This window comes from Vespula pensylvanica, chromosome 21, assembly GCF_014466175.1.
Source record: "Vespula pensylvanica isolate Volc-1 chromosome 21, ASM1446617v1, whole genome shotgun sequence".
Taxonomy (NCBI): domain Eukaryota; kingdom Metazoa; phylum Arthropoda; class Insecta; order Hymenoptera; family Vespidae; genus Vespula; species Vespula pensylvanica.
The window spans coordinates 3,650,745-3,668,889 of NC_057705.1; the positions used below are offsets into that span (position 1 = coordinate 3,650,745).

General features: G+C 26.1%; 1 long non-coding RNA gene across 3 annotated transcripts in view; it reads left to right on the forward strand.

The window, feature by feature from the left end:
• Positions 1-9,329: 9,329 nt before the first annotated feature.
• The window catches only part of LOC122636364, a 117,287-nt gene continuing 108,471 nt past the window's right edge, over positions 9,330-18,145 (forward strand). For all 3 annotated transcript variants that reach the window (XR_006328926.1, XR_006328925.1, XR_006328924.1), the window contains exons 1-5: positions 9,330-9,424; positions 10,274-10,402; positions 10,464-10,603; positions 10,944-11,331; positions 11,423-11,604. This is a non-coding gene — a long non-coding RNA (uncharacterized LOC122636364). The remainder of the gene's footprint in view (positions 9,425-10,273; positions 10,403-10,463; positions 10,604-10,943; positions 11,332-11,422; positions 11,605-18,145) is intronic.

Here is an 18,145-nt window from a genome sequence, read left to right on the forward strand (position 1 = left end):
TGCCAACTAGTAGGAGGCATTCACGATTAAACGATATGCCGATTATGCCACAATAGACTTGCTCTTTTTATCAAATCGGTGAAATATCATAATAACATCTCACAGATATTTCGCAATTAAACAAACGTTGTGTCGCGATAGACATGCTTTGATATAATATTCTATCTTTGATAATAATGTACTATAATCGTTCTATCAAAGAATTCATCGATGAAATATCACGAATAATCGTTTCTTACATATTTCGCGATACGGCATATAAATTGTTTGTAAAAGCTGCTAAGGAGAAAGAAGAATTGCTTGCTGCATATAGATCACGATGATATAGGTATAAAAAATTGTGGTTCTATATCATCGTGTGGAAAAATTGTGAAAAAAAATTGTCAACGGACCGTATCATATTTTTAGCCATCACGATACTTGCGTTATTAGAGAATATTTTTGCAACGGAAATTAATTTACGCTACATGACTCATATCACATTAGTGGTATAAATTTGGATGGAGCATAGAAATGATCAAATAAAGATCTGGACGAATGTTAGCGCATGTTAGAGACTTATCTATTCTTATTATGTATATTGAACATCTTCATAGATTTGATTGTATAGTCTTCAAATTAATGGAAAAATTATCACTTTGGCACGAAAATTTATATTTTATAATATAACATAAATATATTTATTAATTTCTTCTGAATAAAGTATTGCAATAACTTATTTATTATTATAACGTATTGTTTTAAATATGTAACGTACTGTATTAAATGGCAGAAGCAATATGACGAAGAACAAAGAATTGCAACACTTTTTGCAAGTATATATAAATATATTTATTAACTCCTTCTAAATAATGTTATTTAATTTATTATTATAACGCATTGATTTTGACAGGAAGAACAATATGATAAGATTAACGATAGATGAATCATTTATTATCATTCGAATTAATATTGACTAGATTTAAATCTGTCTCTTTTTCAATAAAACAAATAATTTTGAGTATATTTGCACTGCTATCTATTTGTATTACTTATTGTATATATATTATGTAAATTACGTTCATATTATCAATGTATTATAATAAGATTATTTTAAATTGATCCTGTACTTTGATCCTGTATGTCTTTTTTTTTTAAGTAATATTAATAAACTCTTAACTTGTCGATCGTTCGCAATTTGTTGGCATAGGCCAGAGATATTAACATAGCTCCATAAAAAATAGTCTAAAAACGTCAGATCAGATCTTACTTACCAAATAATGTGACAACTTTGCGAAATAACTAATCGTTAAAATTTTGTTGCCAATAAATTCACTTGACGATTGATGAAAGGCCAACATCGCTCGTGTTATTGATGAAATTAAGTTCCTTTTTTGTGGGAATGTAATCGAAAATTGGACCGAGAGGATGCACACGACTTGACCGATATTATTTTTCCTACGTAATGGTATTTACTATATTTATTATTGTAAAATAAAATGAAAAATATTACAATATCACCAATATAACTTGTTTTATTCCAATTCAACCCTTATCATTCCAAGTGTGTCTGTTAGGCACTACATTAATTAGCTTATTCCCTATTATTCCTTATTATTTTTCTTATCTTTATTAGTATTTTTCGATCACCTCACTGTAGAGATACAGTTTTTATGCTTTTTATTCGCATCTTATTCGCATCTTAGTTAATATTTTTTGTTTTATTTTGTTCTAAACGCATTCATTTCACAATTATGGCGAGAAGGAAAAGAAATGTTGCGATGCGATATTCTAATTATTTTCTGCTAATTTGGAAAGATAAGCGAATTATAATCATAGAAAAAGCTTCGAAACCAAATATGATTGCTGATTATTATCGAAATTATATTTCTTTGGAAGTGATTGATGAAATGATGAATTATATTTGTTTTGAAATGATTTGAAGATTATTACCTACATGTTATTGTCACATTTAAAGTATGATTAATATATAATTTAAAGTATGATTTTACATTTCGTGAACAAGCATATACCAAGGATAAGTTGGAGTTGCCGATCGACAATCGCATTAAATAATTGGAGTGATAAGAATTAAAGTTTGCGCGTTCTTAGTGAAAAATCCTATATAAATTATTACCTCTCTAATAGTCTTTAAATACTCAGCATAGAATAATGCTACTTCTAATTAAATTTCCTATTTTATAATAACTGACTGTGATGAAAATCAAACATTTGGAACTTTTCACTTATGAATTCTTATGTGATTGTGAACTTTTAGAAACACTTGCTTTACTGTAGTTATTAATGTATTAACTATAGAAAAATGGAGTCGTACTTCCTCTATTCTATTTATTTCACATAACAAACCTATTATACGTAGCATTTTCGAATAGGATATTTTTAAATATCTACCAGTTTTTAATATAGCTTTTAATATATGAGGTGTTGAAAAGAAATCCATATCTCCATCAGAAATATGGCGAGAAATAGCAGAAAAAAGAAAATTTCTCTTCGCTATCAGAATAGAGGAATCTACAGAGTTCATTAAACGACGCATAGAAGCGGTCACACACGTGGATGGATTATGTAAGTGTCTTCACACTCTTAGCTACAAATTCGCATTTTATATATATGTACTTTCTCTTTCTTTTCTTTTCTATTTTCCTTTTCTTTCTCTCCTGAGTTATTAGTACCATTAGATTCTGATTGCATTTATATTATTACTATATGACCAGTTTATTTCTTCCAAATGGATAACATGTTAATCACGATATTCGTAAGAAAGAACAACTACGATAGTAATTTTTTTTCTTGAGGAAGATGTGAGGTACCAATAAAAATCTTAGGTCTAAAGACTTTAGAATTGCAGATTTACTATTCAAATAATTATAATATATACGTGACAAAAATTATTTGTATATATGTGTGTCATGACATTGTATTAATGAAGTTGGACAAGAATATATACATATGTATATATATTTATATTATATTATATATTATAAATTACATATATTTTACATAAATTTATAAGTTTTATATTATTTTTTTATTTTGTCTCCTTTTTGTTACTGGAAAATATGTAATTTTAATATGAAAAAATTTGTGAATAAAATTACTAGTGCATAAAATGATCACGAATCAAATTATTTTTTATAAATAAACACAAAAATAAATTATGTTTTATGCAATTGTGTTAGTTGCTTAAATTAAATACATTGTAACAAAATATAAATATATTGAATTTAGATTTATTACAAGTAATAATATATATTGTAAGTAATAGTAAATATATAAGGATGTATATAATTCTCTTTTTTAGATACTGTATTTACTTTTATTTTTACATTTATTGTATTACCTTTTTACATACTGTATGTTGTGAGATTAAGAATTGTACAAACAACATTCTTAAAATTAATATCTTAATAGTTAGTATTTTATTGTTATTACTTTCTCATTATGTTGAGAAATGTTATGCACTGTATTATTTTCTAAATTGTCTATATGTATTAAAAATTGTGATCCCACATAAAAAGAAAAATATATGATAATCTAATAAACAAGAAAAGAATAGATGAGGATTTTAAAAATATCTATTTATCTGATCGCATAAGATAAACGAATATTAATCATTATCACTGATATCTTCATCAATAGTAAATTTGGCATATTCATTAGTTGCACCGAAATATAATATTGGGAGTATCTTGTTGATATCTTAGGTGTGACTATAACATCCAATGAATACGGTACATTTTCAGACATAGATTTTTATTCAAAACTAAAAAATTCATAATAGGAATTTCAGAATACTCTGTAAATACTAATAATTTGTTGATCGAATGTACTCATGTTTCTATGTCCGACGTTACTGATCAGTCACGAATTAACTCATGTTCGCACTAATAGTTTATGTAATTGTTAATCCTGAAAGCAATATAGGTCTTTTTAAAAACGATTTAGATATTTTTAGTTATCTTAGTTTAAATTGTGTTATTCAAATATAAAATTCTAACATAAGTGCATTTTTACTTTTTCTCTTTAGTATGGATTTTTTTTTAGTGACCTTTTCAATTAGTATTCTTAGAGATGTGATGTGTAATACTTCTTATTTCTTCTATTTATATTTTACTATGAAGAAAATTTCAGAAACGACACATTACGACAATAAAAAACTTTTAAACAAATTATGTACAGACACTTTGTTCGAGTGACTTTGTATTGACATACATAGTAATCACTTTAAGTGATCAAAAGATAGTAACAAGTTTGACATTGGACTACTATGGAAGCGAAAATGGTGATGGTGTCCGACAATGAAAATGATTTTAAAGAAGAATGGATGAAAAATAATATTTTACCAACACTGCTGGTATTACATTTCCGAAATAACTGTTCAACTTGGAAATCAACAAAGTATAAGTAAAGTAATACATTTACTCTTTAATAATGATTTCTTTGATCTAATTACTTTTCAAAAAATCAACTTATACCAATACTAAATATATATAATAAAAATTATACCAAATATAAATAAAAAAAATTGTATAAAATCTCTTATTGGAACTTTACCATGGATGGAAACTATTAATAGAAATATAAAGAATTTTCTCGGTTTATTAATATTGATGAGGCAAATAAAAAAGATTGAATGAAAAGATTATTAGTCACCTGATCCTTTGCTTGAAACATCCATGTTTTCAGAAACTATAAAGAATGAGGTTCAAATAAATCCTTATATTCTTTCATCTTAGTAATAAATCACAATCTGAATTTAACAAAGAGAGATTTTATAAAATCAGACCTATTTTGGGTCATTCAATTACAAAATTTCAGTTACATAAATCAAATCAGCAGTTATCACTTGATGAGTCAAAGATATCACAGAGAGAATATATAAACTTCAGAATGTATAATTGCAAAAATAATAAAATATGACATTTTAATAAGTCTGAGTAGACTTATTAAAGAAGTAAAGTGAGACTGATCATATTTGCAACTTCGAGATTTATTGAGTGAAAGCAAATAGTTACAAGACAATATATTACCTGTTTTGTGAATTTTTTTAGTTGGCATCATGTTTACTGAGATAATTATTACAAAAGCATGTCTGTTGTTATGACATTATTGAAGAACAAAATACACAATTATGGCACTATAATGGAGAACCGTGATTTGCCTAAATTATTACAAAAAAAATTAAATAAACCTTTAAAGAGGAGAAATGACATTTTTATATTTGTTCTTGTCATATAGAAAAATAAAAAGTTAGTGCTTATGATCTCTATTATTCATGATGCTTTTATGAAGTTTATACGTAATATAATAAAATCTATGTGCATAGTGGATCATGATAGAAATGTGAAAGGAATTGATTGAATTTTTGGTGAACAGCAATATCTTGCACAAAAGTATAAAATGGTATAAAAAAGTAATCTTCCTTTTGATAAATTGTGTCTTATTTAATGCATTCAAAATTTACTGCAATTATAATTTATAACAAAATATTTCCTATTAGAAGTAGTTAGAGGAACTAATTAAAGATAATTGACAAAATCTGGCAATACTTCCAGTATTTCTAGAGAAACTGCAAATAAAGATTTATTTTTCAAACTGTCCGTGAAATTATAAAATCATATTTAAAAAAAAAAAAACAGTTACTAATAAAAAAAGAATCCCACTGAGATATGGTCTGTTAAAGAGAAATGCAACGTAATTTGATATATTTGTAAAACTTGTTGTGTATCGTTGCATGTAGATCAATCTTATATGGTATACAACAAAAACATTATTAAATACATGTAATAATTTTACTTTTTTTTTGCATGATATGTAAATAAAGTATATTTAAGTTTATTTAGATATTTTAATTTTATATTCAATTGCAGGAAAATAATTGGATACATGGAATGATTTCAGCTTGAAATAATTGGTTAATTAAGTGCTAAGTAGTCTACTAGCATGTACAACATATCATATAACAAGGTTTAATTCTTGGAAATTTTAATGTTGTGGTCATATACAAGATTATTCTGTAAGTATTAATTCAACTAAGAAAGTAATGGATCTGAAAACTATTGCTCAAAAATTATAATGATCCTATATAATAGGAGTAAAGGCAGTAGTGTTAGTGCTTTTATATTTTCTGAATTTTTTAAAATGCAATAATTTTATTGTAAATTACTTTGATTTTGATTGAAATGCATCTTATAATATTATTCTACATTTATCAATCTATTTATATATCTGCATAAATTTATCATCAAAATAGAAAACGATAGTTTTGGAATTAATTAGTGTTTCTGTATAAATAATAATAACAGCAATTTTAAAGATGAATATTTTCTTAACCCATATTTTTCCTTTTCTAAAAATATTTTCTAAAATCATATATCAGATTCATACATTAGTGAACAACAAATTCTTATTTGGTTATATTCTTATCTTTAAAGACTTAATTAATATCTTTGCAGATGTTTTAGTATAATATATAATTATAGGATAAGTCTTTAACAATTTGTTACATAAAATAAGAAATTAACCATGTTCTTTAATGAATATATATATATAAATAAATAATCTTATGAAAACACAGTATCTGCTTTAATAATATCTGTATGTATTTATTTTGTGCAAATTGCAGAATTTCTGAAGATGTATATATATCCAATGCTTGATAAATAAAAACTCCATAATTCGACAATAAAAGTATTTTATCTATGAAACATAGAAAAAGTATAAAATAATAAGAATACTTGAAATAATACGAAAAATAAGTATAAAATATTGAAATGTTTTCAATATGGATGACGAGATATCTCGCATTCTTTATGTATTAACCAAGAGTCATATGATGCATTAATAAGAGTTAACAGTTATAAGTTAAAAGTTCTATCTGATTAAATATGACTTCTTTAATTTATATAAAATATATCAAATGTACAATCCTCAAAGTAAAATAAGATATAATCGAAACAGAAAAAATTTGCTTACTCCTGAAGAAATAGATGAGCCATTAGATTTCGAAGTACACTAGGCTTTTCAAATTTGCTAACATAACTTTATATATAGATCATATACATTACAAGTAGGAGAAGTGAAATTTCCATGCTATGTTAGCAAGCTATGCGGCTATTTACTAAATATCATACTTTAAGAAAATTGTAGTAGATAGTAAAATTTATATTGAAAGCACATATAATTTTAAAATATTTATTAAGAATAAATATTTAATATGATGATGTTTTTAATTACTAACAAACCATAAGAGATTTAAAAATATTTGATGCAAAAAATGGCTGGCTAAATATATGGTTAGCAATAAATTAAATATATGATCTGCAATGTGTTAAAATAATTTAATATTATGATATGGATTTTTTGAATTTCTGATAAACAGATTATGGTCGAAAGTGTAATTGAAAATATTTTAAACATTTTATCGTTAAAAATAATTTTATAGCACTATTTAGAATGAAATAAAATAATTAGAAAGAGTATAATTAAATGATAATATTAATTTTTTATTCATTAATATAGTTAATGTTTCTCTGTATGTAAACTTCTATACCCTTATATTATTAGATAGCATCACGTAATGCTTATATGGGATTATATATCTAATATTCTTCTTCGATTGCTGATGAATGATGCTTTATTGTTTCCACATAGAAAGACTTATCTTTCTCCTTCGCCGAAGATGGTAAATACAATCTCAATTCACACGTCAAACCAATTATCCTATTTGTTCTTGAGTTGCCTATTGTTTCTTGTTGCCAAGCGAGATTTTTCTCAACTACGGCGCACTCATGTGTGTGTGTATATGTATGCATGATATGTGTCGCATGTATTATTGAGTGTATATGTCGCATGCATTATAATGTAAATACGATAGTCCGAGTTTAATTCTTTTCAACTAAATTTTACATTCTTTTCAAAATTTTTTATTATAACAATCACTTTATTTTTCAATTTCTTATATTTTCTTTTTTTTAGGCATTTTTTTACGAGTGTCTTATATGATCAATACTGTAAGGTTATTTTTTGTATTGTAAACACAAATTTGTATATTTTGTTTGTAAGATTTTTTTTTATGTATCCAATGTATTGTATATATTTAGTAGATGACGAAGGATGGATTCTTCAAATTAGAGACTAATAGCATGACAATACGAATGTTTTTTGTAATACATTATAGATTAATGTAAAAGTATTCAGAAATTAATCATATATATATATATATAAACATATATATATACATATATATATATATATATACATATAATAAATTCAATCGAATACACCAGTCCGCGCATTGCGTGTGTGCGCGTATACGTGTGTCCTATGTCAGCCGTCAATTATATTCTTTGTTTCTTTTCATGCTCTGTTCGTATTATTTCAATTCCGAATGTTTACGTCGGCAGTGTGACAGTCAGTTGCTATCAGTTGAAAGGACAAAGAAGATAGACAGTAGAAGAAAGAAAAACTAATTTGTTGATTTAACCTTAAATAAAGGATAGTAAAAAATATGTCTTATTTTTTCGCTTTTCTTCAAACATAGCAAAAACAAGTAAGTATATATGTATAAAAATTCTGATGTAAGAATATAGATTTAGTTATTTTTTTTGGTAGAAAGTATTAATTCGTTAAAACTTTTTTTTTCTATGTTTATTATCATTAATTCTCTGTAACGTTATATAACTTTAAAATTATATTTAACGCTAATTTGTATTTTGAAAATTTCATTTTATTTTATTAGCAAAAAAGTCATTTTTACTTTATATGTAAAGCTTTGTATGTTTTTATAAGATACCTAATATATATACATAGAATAGTAATTGTTTATATATGATAGTATAATTACAAAAGTAATATTATAACTTTCACATTATATAATTTTGTTTGTAGACACAAAAAATTGATTTGTAGAAGGTTAAAGTAAAAGCTTTACACTAAAAGAATTAAATGTTGAACTGTACATTATATATAATGAAAGTGTGTAAAAGTTTTTATTCTTTTGGATTATTCTTTCAGACATCATTATTTGTTCAAAATTATTAATTCGTCACGAAATTGTCATATAATTTTTTTTTTAGAAATCGATGAAACATTTCTGATGATACTCGACTTTTACCGAATTCTAATATTTTATTTCAATTATAAGTTTTATATTATTAAACCCTTATAGATAAAAATAAATAAATAGAAATAGAGATAAATATTGTTTCTTCGAAATATTTACAAAAGAGATACAAATTTATTACACGGATAATTTGATACATTATTCAATGTATTGTTCGTTCGTATTTATATATCTATTGGTACGAAATGTCCACAAGATGGCGCTATATAGGTGGGTAATCTTTGTCGTCTTGTGCCGGTATTCCCGAGGCCAGTCGCAATCCACATGTGGTGACGGAGTTTTGTCTTCTCCTAATTGCAGGTAATTAACAATCTCGTTTCTACGTTACATATTCGTTCAAAATATATTAATTGATAACCAAATATGAGATTTCTAAGATGTAGTGTTCGTAAGAAAATGTTGCGTTTTAGAGATATTCGTGAAAATAAGATCATCATCTACATATTGCATCATATTTTTTCTCGAATTTTCGGTTCTTATTTTCGCGATATGCTTCTTGTGTTTTAATACAGCATAGTCTAACAATTTATCGTTTATTAATCGTGGCTGATCGTATTATATATTATATTCGATTTTTATTTAAATCGTATGTTTCGGATCATATATTTATGCTCTTAATAATCGTACACACACACACACACACACAAAAGAATATACAAACGTATATATCCCTGATGGATATTAATATTATTGGTACTAACACTATATATATAATACTATATACTACATATAGTATTTTATATATATCTCACATACACGTTGTACATATGAACTCGCGAATAAACATGTATATGTACATACATTTGTCGCACATATCATATTCTCAAAATTAAGGCATTTTTGTCACATTGGCGAACAGTATCCTGTTTTAATCCAGGATTGTTTTTGTCAATAGTATATAATATGTATATATTATCATCAATTGGTATATAATACGTAAATAAGGCAGCGAATGCATAAGATGAGTGTGTAAGTGGGTAGGAAAAAAATAGTAAGATTTGAAAACAAGAAAGGGCATTTTGTAGAGCTTGTGTTATCGTTGAAAAAGTATTGTATTACCGTTTATAAGTTATAACACATCACATTTACTTAGCATATATTATATTTAATATGTATATACATTTTACAGTTATTTTTATTATATTACAGAATTTTATAATATACAAAATGTCATGAGTCAACGAAGATGGAACACGTAGTACAGTGAAATCGTATTATATTTTGCTGTTTTTCATATGTAGCCGAGGGAAGTTGTATATCTAGTAAAAAAAAAATCAAGTAAGTTCTGGTTTATGAGGGTACGTTAAATATGGATAAACATCCTATTATTATATTCTAGGAAATGGTATGTTCTTGAAAATTTTTTTGTGTGTATACGAACTCACGAAATTAAAGCGAAGATGGATATATAGGTGACCTCTCCTTTTCAGAATAATATGATACCTACAAGTGATAACACACTCGGCAGTTCTCCTGTGTGTAAGTAATATTATTTTCGTATTAATTATTCCAGTGAAAATTTAACTATATTTTATTTTAGAATTATTAATAATTACCATAATTATTAATAATTGTGCTATGAATTTTTATTATAAAATTAGCGTCGTGAATATTATTAATATTTTATAGATAATACTGTTATTCGTTGTATATTGTTTATTAATTTTTTTTATTACAGTTATGTTTTTGTATATTTCATTGTTACTTTTTATTAGTAAGAACCAGAGTAACCTTTTTTTATTTTTTTAGTTATATACTTTTTAACGATTTTTTTATACTGTGCAATCATACTGATAGTGTGTTTTTGTTCTTTTTACAGATTATGATTGCAGTTGTTTTTACAACCATAAATATATCGATCTTTATTTCGATAAAATAAAAGAAAATTTGTAAAGTAGATTTGTTGTTAATATTTTTCCGATTAATTTAAATTTGTTTGTGTTTTATGGTTTTAAATATCTTTTAGGAGTATGTGCATATGAATAATCTGCGTGCAAAGCAATCATAGAATCAATGTTTATTCGTATAAAATTTTATTTATTCTTTTTTTCTTATAGTTAGACTGTAGATACTTATATATAGAACAAACAATAAATACTCGCGAATTAATTGCATTGTCTGCTTCTTAATTATTAAATAATTATCGTATTACTGCATCATGGAAGATAATAAAAAATGTAGTACACTTCTTCTATAAAATAATAGTGGTAAGTAAATCTTTAAATTTGATAACTAATATAATTTTACAATTTTTTTTATTACGATGAATTTAATAAAAATATTTTCCAACTCTTTCAGATCATCATTGCATTGTCGTTAAGTCAATATCATTATTACAAATTCAATCTAATGAATTTTCAACCTACGTTGTAAAATGAAATAAATTTTGGACCTATTACGGATCAGTTTATTATCGATCCTGTTACCGATCGATTTACAACGTGGGCGGGTTTTGGAGCCTTTGGAGATCTTCTTAAGTAGTGAGTGAACACATTTAAGTCCCTCCAGTACTTATCATGTCGAGGATGAAAGATTCTACTTGACACGAGTTACTGGTTGTAATTTTTTCAGTAAATTATTGATGAACATGATCATTAATCATTCTTCTTTTAGATTTACTCATGAATAATACACTTTTTATTGTTTTTTTATTGTGCATGTTTAGTTTCATTAGTTTGGGATAGTATCTTCTTGTATTAGAGTTATTTAATTAGTCATGCAATTAATTAACTCCTTGCAGTGTAATTTAAGTCCGATTGGTTCTGTCACAATTGGTGACGAAATCGCTCATACATAGTATTGCGACTATGCGCACTAGAACGTGTGTCGATTATATGGATATAGTCTGACATTCATTATTATAAAAACCATAAAATCTAATTAATTTTAATAAACATTTTTGTATGCATTTAAATGTTATAATCAGTTATAACAAATCAGATAATTTCAAGATCTTTAGATGTAACAATCAACAACAATTGTTATAGTGAAATGAAATAATTTTTAGCCTAGAAATAAGAAACATGCATATTAATAACATTTTATTTCAATTTGTGAAGAGATGTTTATTTTACATTACTAACGTTTAGAAAAAAACGTAGAGAATTAATCTTTACATCGTGTGATATCTTTCGATGCAGTATAGTGGATCTAATGCATCTTTTATATTCCCATGTTGTTTCATTGCATTTCTTATGTTTTTTTACAAACTATAAGTTCTTCATGGTTTTTTGTTATTGTCGAGTTTATATGCTTTGAAAAGTGAGCCTAACATTGCATCTAATTTTTTTATTTCAAAGCTATATTCTCCCCTTTTTAACTTTGTTTCAATAAAATCTTTCGGTATATTGATTTTATTAAAACGCATAGTCCCAATGATATGTGTCTTATTTTTAATTAATGTTAGAAACAGTTCAGGCGACACATATCAATTTTCAATATATAAAATAATTTATTCAAAATTGACTTTTGATAATTCCATATTTTCAGGAATACTACTATTAGAATTTAATTTGTCATTGCCTGTATATATCTTAAAATAATAACAATAATCTGACGCTGATTCTCATCATTTATAAATTATTATGCCAAATCTCTTCAGGTTGGATTAAATTGTTTATATGGAATGTCTCTTAAATTGCATTAATTGGTGATTTTGTAATGTTTTGTTTTTTTTTCCGAGTTATTATTATACATAATATAATTTTTTTCATCACAATTTACAGGAATTTAAATCGCGTCACGATTTTTCTTATTTTATTTTCATTATTTTACTTACATTTATATTATATGTTTAGCAAAACGATTCGTTTTCGTTACAATAATTTTTTGAAATATATTATTAAATGTCGTATTAAAAAGACATAATCTACTCTAGTTTTTATTTAACTAGCCTAAACTAGTTAATCTTATGCCAGAAATCTCTCGGTATTATAGTACTTTTTTTTATAACTCTACCTGGAAGATAAGGCTAGCTAAACTCGAATAATTTACTCTTGTGGTTAATAAGGATATTATTAATTAACTCCTGCTTTATGAATTACTTTCAAAAAAACGTAGGTGTGCAGACAAGAATTTAAGGCAGAATTTAATTTAGGGCAACTCTTTGTTTGGAATTATCACAAAATAAAATTAAAATATTTCAATTTTTATTGAATATATATACTTACTGACCAAAATTAAGAAACAAAGTAATTGTTCATTTTTATACAATATTCTTTATCTTGCGAAATGCATAGGTTAATATTAAAAATAGCATAATGAAGTAGCATGATGTGTGAAATATTATCTTATTTTTAATTTCAATTTATGTATTTCGGAAAATAAAGAATATATATAAAAATGGGCGAAGAATTACTTTGTTTCTTAATTTTGTCAGTAAATCTATATATAAATGTGGACACTTTCATTTGTGATAGAATAGATTAATAAAGTAATAATAATGATAATAAATAAACGTTGAAAAATATTCTCTTTAACTAACAATGAAGTTAAGAAAAAAAAAAAACGAATTTTTTGATTTAATAGAAATTATTACGAATAAAATTAACAAACTATTTAAATTTCTTTTTAATACTGCTCATTTTTTTATAATAATTGCCAGTAATTAATATTCTTGAAGTGTGTGTGATAGTTCTCGACATACTCATATTTTTCGGCATATTTTATAAAATTATATTCTATATTGAGCTCTTTTAGATGGATAAAACTCGAACGTTCTTTATATTTCATAAATAATTCGTCAATAGTTATATCACATTTTAATGTATAACGTTGCCGGAATCGATTATTCAGTAAGTTACTGTTAAGTACGTGTGTATGTTGTTACGTGCAACTACACATTAAAAGAAAAAGAACTTTAATTTCAAAACAAAAACAACTTATTTACAATTAATAGCTTTACAATCTTTTTTAAGAAAATAAAAAGATAATTTGGAACGTTCGCAAGTTACTTTTTAGGCAGAATTCCCTTAGAAGACAACCGATAACCTACTGTCAAAATTCTTTGGGTACCTAGAAACGGTTTTTTAATTTCGAGTTCACTCTGAACTCCTCTAGGTCGTCTTGTAAATATATATATATATATATATATATATATATATATATATATATATAATTTTTTTTTACAAGTCAGAAAAAATTTATATGATCTTTAAACCATATAACATAAAACCTAAAACATTTAAATATGTAGCGGTCGTCGCCCGTCAAAGTCGAATTCGGCAGAAAATATGCGTGGATGAGATTCGTCTTTTCCATTCAAGGGGTTAAGATACAACTCTTTCCTCTTTATTCTTTACTCTCAGGTCTATTCAAGACCGTCTCTTCTGTTCTTTTCTCTCTTTGCTCGATCTGTTCAATATTGTCTTCTATCGTCTTTATTTTTTGATCTATTGGCCTATTCGAGACTACCCTCGTTCTCTTTTTTTCCACGTCTTCTCCGTCGTACCTATTCTCACTCACATTTGCGTACACGCAATCGGAAATTCCGATCGCTCTTTGTCCTATTCGTTATTTATCTCGCTGCACTTCCATCTCATTCTCACTCCCAGTATCTCAACTTTTCTCTTCGTTTGACAAATAAACGCACTTCGCAAAGAATAGATAATATTCTCGTTCAACTGTCGATTGACTTATCACAACACGCTCACGCACACGTACGTACACATGCACACGCATGCGGCATACACTAACGCTAAAATCTTCCATATTTTTGTTCAATTGTATAATTCTAGATCTTTGGTTTATTATTTTTTCTCAATCTTTTTCATTATCGGTATCGATATATCCTCATTAATTACTGATTGTTTTGCACAATTTCTTGTTATGCCGCTATATTCAAATATGTCACTATATTTATTATTGTCGGTACTAATCGTACCGAGATTTTCTTTTTATTTCTTGAATTGGTCAAATGATCGGTTTTGAAATAAAAATTGTATTTTATCAAACTGTATGCATGTAATAGTAAATTTAATATAGGAAATAATAAATAAAACAATTTGTAGATAATGCTAAAAGAAATTATCTATTTTTCATTATAATTTTCAAGAAGAATAAAGAACAAACATTAATACATGTTTTCCTTTAGTTAGAACTAAATGGTAGATGTTTCAATTTGATCAGCTTATTTTTTACAGACTATAGGTTTTTTACTCTGCATTTTCCATAAACATATTTTCCAAGCTCATTGCAGATTTTAGATACTTTAATATCCTTATAATATCTTAGTTGGTACGTTTTCCGTACATATGTATTATTACTTGTATTTGTTGTATGTTTATGTATATGTTTTATTACTTGTATTTGTTGGATGTTTCCTGTATATTTTGTTATTCTTGTTTTCGCAATTCTTAGTATATCATGGCAAGTTCTTCTGTTAGTTGGAACAAGAATTCATGTCTTCTATTGTTCTTTTGTACAGATTTCATGCAGTTGCACCAGCTAATCAAGTATATTAAAAAATATTTGGAGGTGATGTCTGTAAGATTTAGATTTCACATTATATTTTCTTGATATTTGATCAGTTATGTCTACATTGAATTAGTTAATTAATATTATTATAGTAAGTAATATTTCAGATATACGCTGCAATTTTGAGGAATATGTGTAGTGTAATTTAGTACATATACTCTCTTGTTTCGTTTCATATATTGTCAGAGTACAATTAGCTGATTTATAAAGTTGTGTTGAAAAAAGTGCCATATTATCTTTTTTTTATTTTATAAATTTTGGCAATTCTTTTCTGTTTTGCCAAATAGTTCCAACTAATGTTCTATTTCTTTCTAGAAGTTTTGTCATTAATAATATATTCGTAAAAGAATTATCCATCGCGATATTTTCTCCACATCCTGAGTACCCGGATTGATCAATTTTTCAAATTCATTAAGCGATCGATAATTTTCTCTAAAAAAAAAAAGAAATATATTTTTTACTACTATTTTTATTTACTATTAACATCCGCTAATGCTGATGTTACTTAATCTTAACTAACGCTAGCGTAACGCTAGCTTAATCAAAATTTTATTCCAAATTTATCAGGTTTATCTGGCATATGTTGTATGAATCTGCACTTAACTTTAGTCGGAAACGGTTGTTCATTAACGATAAGATTCATAGCCGGTTTTTGTAACAATTTTAGCTATTTTCAATAAATTTAATTTAAATTTCAGAAATTAATGCAAATTCAGTTTCTAACCGTGGGCTTCGAGTACATTTTTCATTAAATCAGATAAATTTTAAAATTTTTATAAAATGGTTCTTGGTCATTGTGTTTGAAAAAATGCTTTTCTTATTCCACAAATATAAAATGTTTACATTTTTTGCCTCATATGCACTACGTACGTACAAAATAACAAGAAATGTTGGGGAAAGATGTTCATGTAATAGATTTTACGTAATGTCTAATATTCAATTCGTTTCGAATTCTGTGCATTGTCGTATGAATTCAATAATAATATTGAACGCAAATGCAGTTCTTACTTGAGGCTTTGTTTCGAATATATTGTTATATTCGTTAGATTTGATACTTATCTGAAAATAGTGATGTAACGGCCTTTCAAATCTTGAATCCTCTTGTATTTCTTCTCAAACAGCTCCATCAATAGCAACTTCACTGTCTTGGTCATTTTCTTCATTCTCATTTTCAAAACTTGACGGAAATCTTTTCTTTTATCTCCTATGTCTGTTTAATAAAATGTTCCTTTTTTCATCCTTCTTATTTAAGGATTCATTTATAAGTGTTGAATAAATTATATCTAATTTGAATTTGGTCATTTTCAATTTAAAAAGATTCTCTTTCATCGTCTCTTAAACTCTTCGTCTATATTTGTTGTCTTTTCCAATACCTTTTTTATTGAACGTCTTGACATGTTTAGGGGTAAACATTAAAAATATTAGTAAATACTAGAATAATATAGTAAAATAAAATATAAACTAACTACTAAGTATTATAAGTTTTGTTCACTTTCTTTTGCTGTATTATCTTCACGCTGCGATTCTCTGTTTGGAACTTTCAAAATTATACTGCCTTTCTATGTAGCAGTATGTATGATAATAATATTCGAGAATAGTTTGAACGATTTTGCTCAGATTAAGCCTCAAATGCACAATTTGGTGTCGGTTTTTGAAATAGTCATTTGACCGATTGCAGTAAATAAGACAAGGTATATATTTTTCTCAGAATAAACAAAACAAAAGCAAGCATAAATATTGAAAAGATTATTAAATGGATATTATAGGAATTGTTGTAAAGTGAAATTGAGAAAAATAGTAACAGTGAATGTAGAATTTTTATTCAAAATCCAAAATCGATCATTGAACAACCGTGGTATGATTAATGTTAAAAACATTTAGACGATCATTATCTGCAATATTAACTTTTACTATTTTACTATTTGCGATTATCACTTGAGAAGCACACTCTTCCTTCCTCTTATTTCTTTTTAAAAAGATGATATGAGGTTTCTTTTAAATATATTTAAAAAAGTATAGTAGAGAATAACAATACGATTAATATTTTGCGTTGGAAGATGATATGGTATCGCATCTGTGAAAATTAAACCACGGTTCTCATTCGTATTCTCATGTTTGGCTCCTGAAGATCGATTCACATATTTCAGTTCAATCTTAGTACCATTTGCGTTTCATCGCCGTTCCGTTAATACAGTTTAGTTTCAGTAACATGTATACACATATCAATAATATATTATATAATATACTATCAGTTAGATTTTACTCTATGGACACCAACAACATAAAAAGTAGGAATGAGCGGAACAATCGAAAATTTCTATTGTTATATTGAAAGAAAGATTGTTGATAACTTGTCCATGATATGATACAAAGACGAGAGAGAGGGGGTGGGAGGGAAAGAAAGACAGGAAGCAAATTTTTTATGACTCTCCCATACAATTTTTAACATTAGAATTACGGACGTTTTTGGTATATCTATTTCTACGGGTGCGAGTCAGATTGACTGGTAAGGAAACCACGTATTGTGTATGTATGTATGTGTAAATG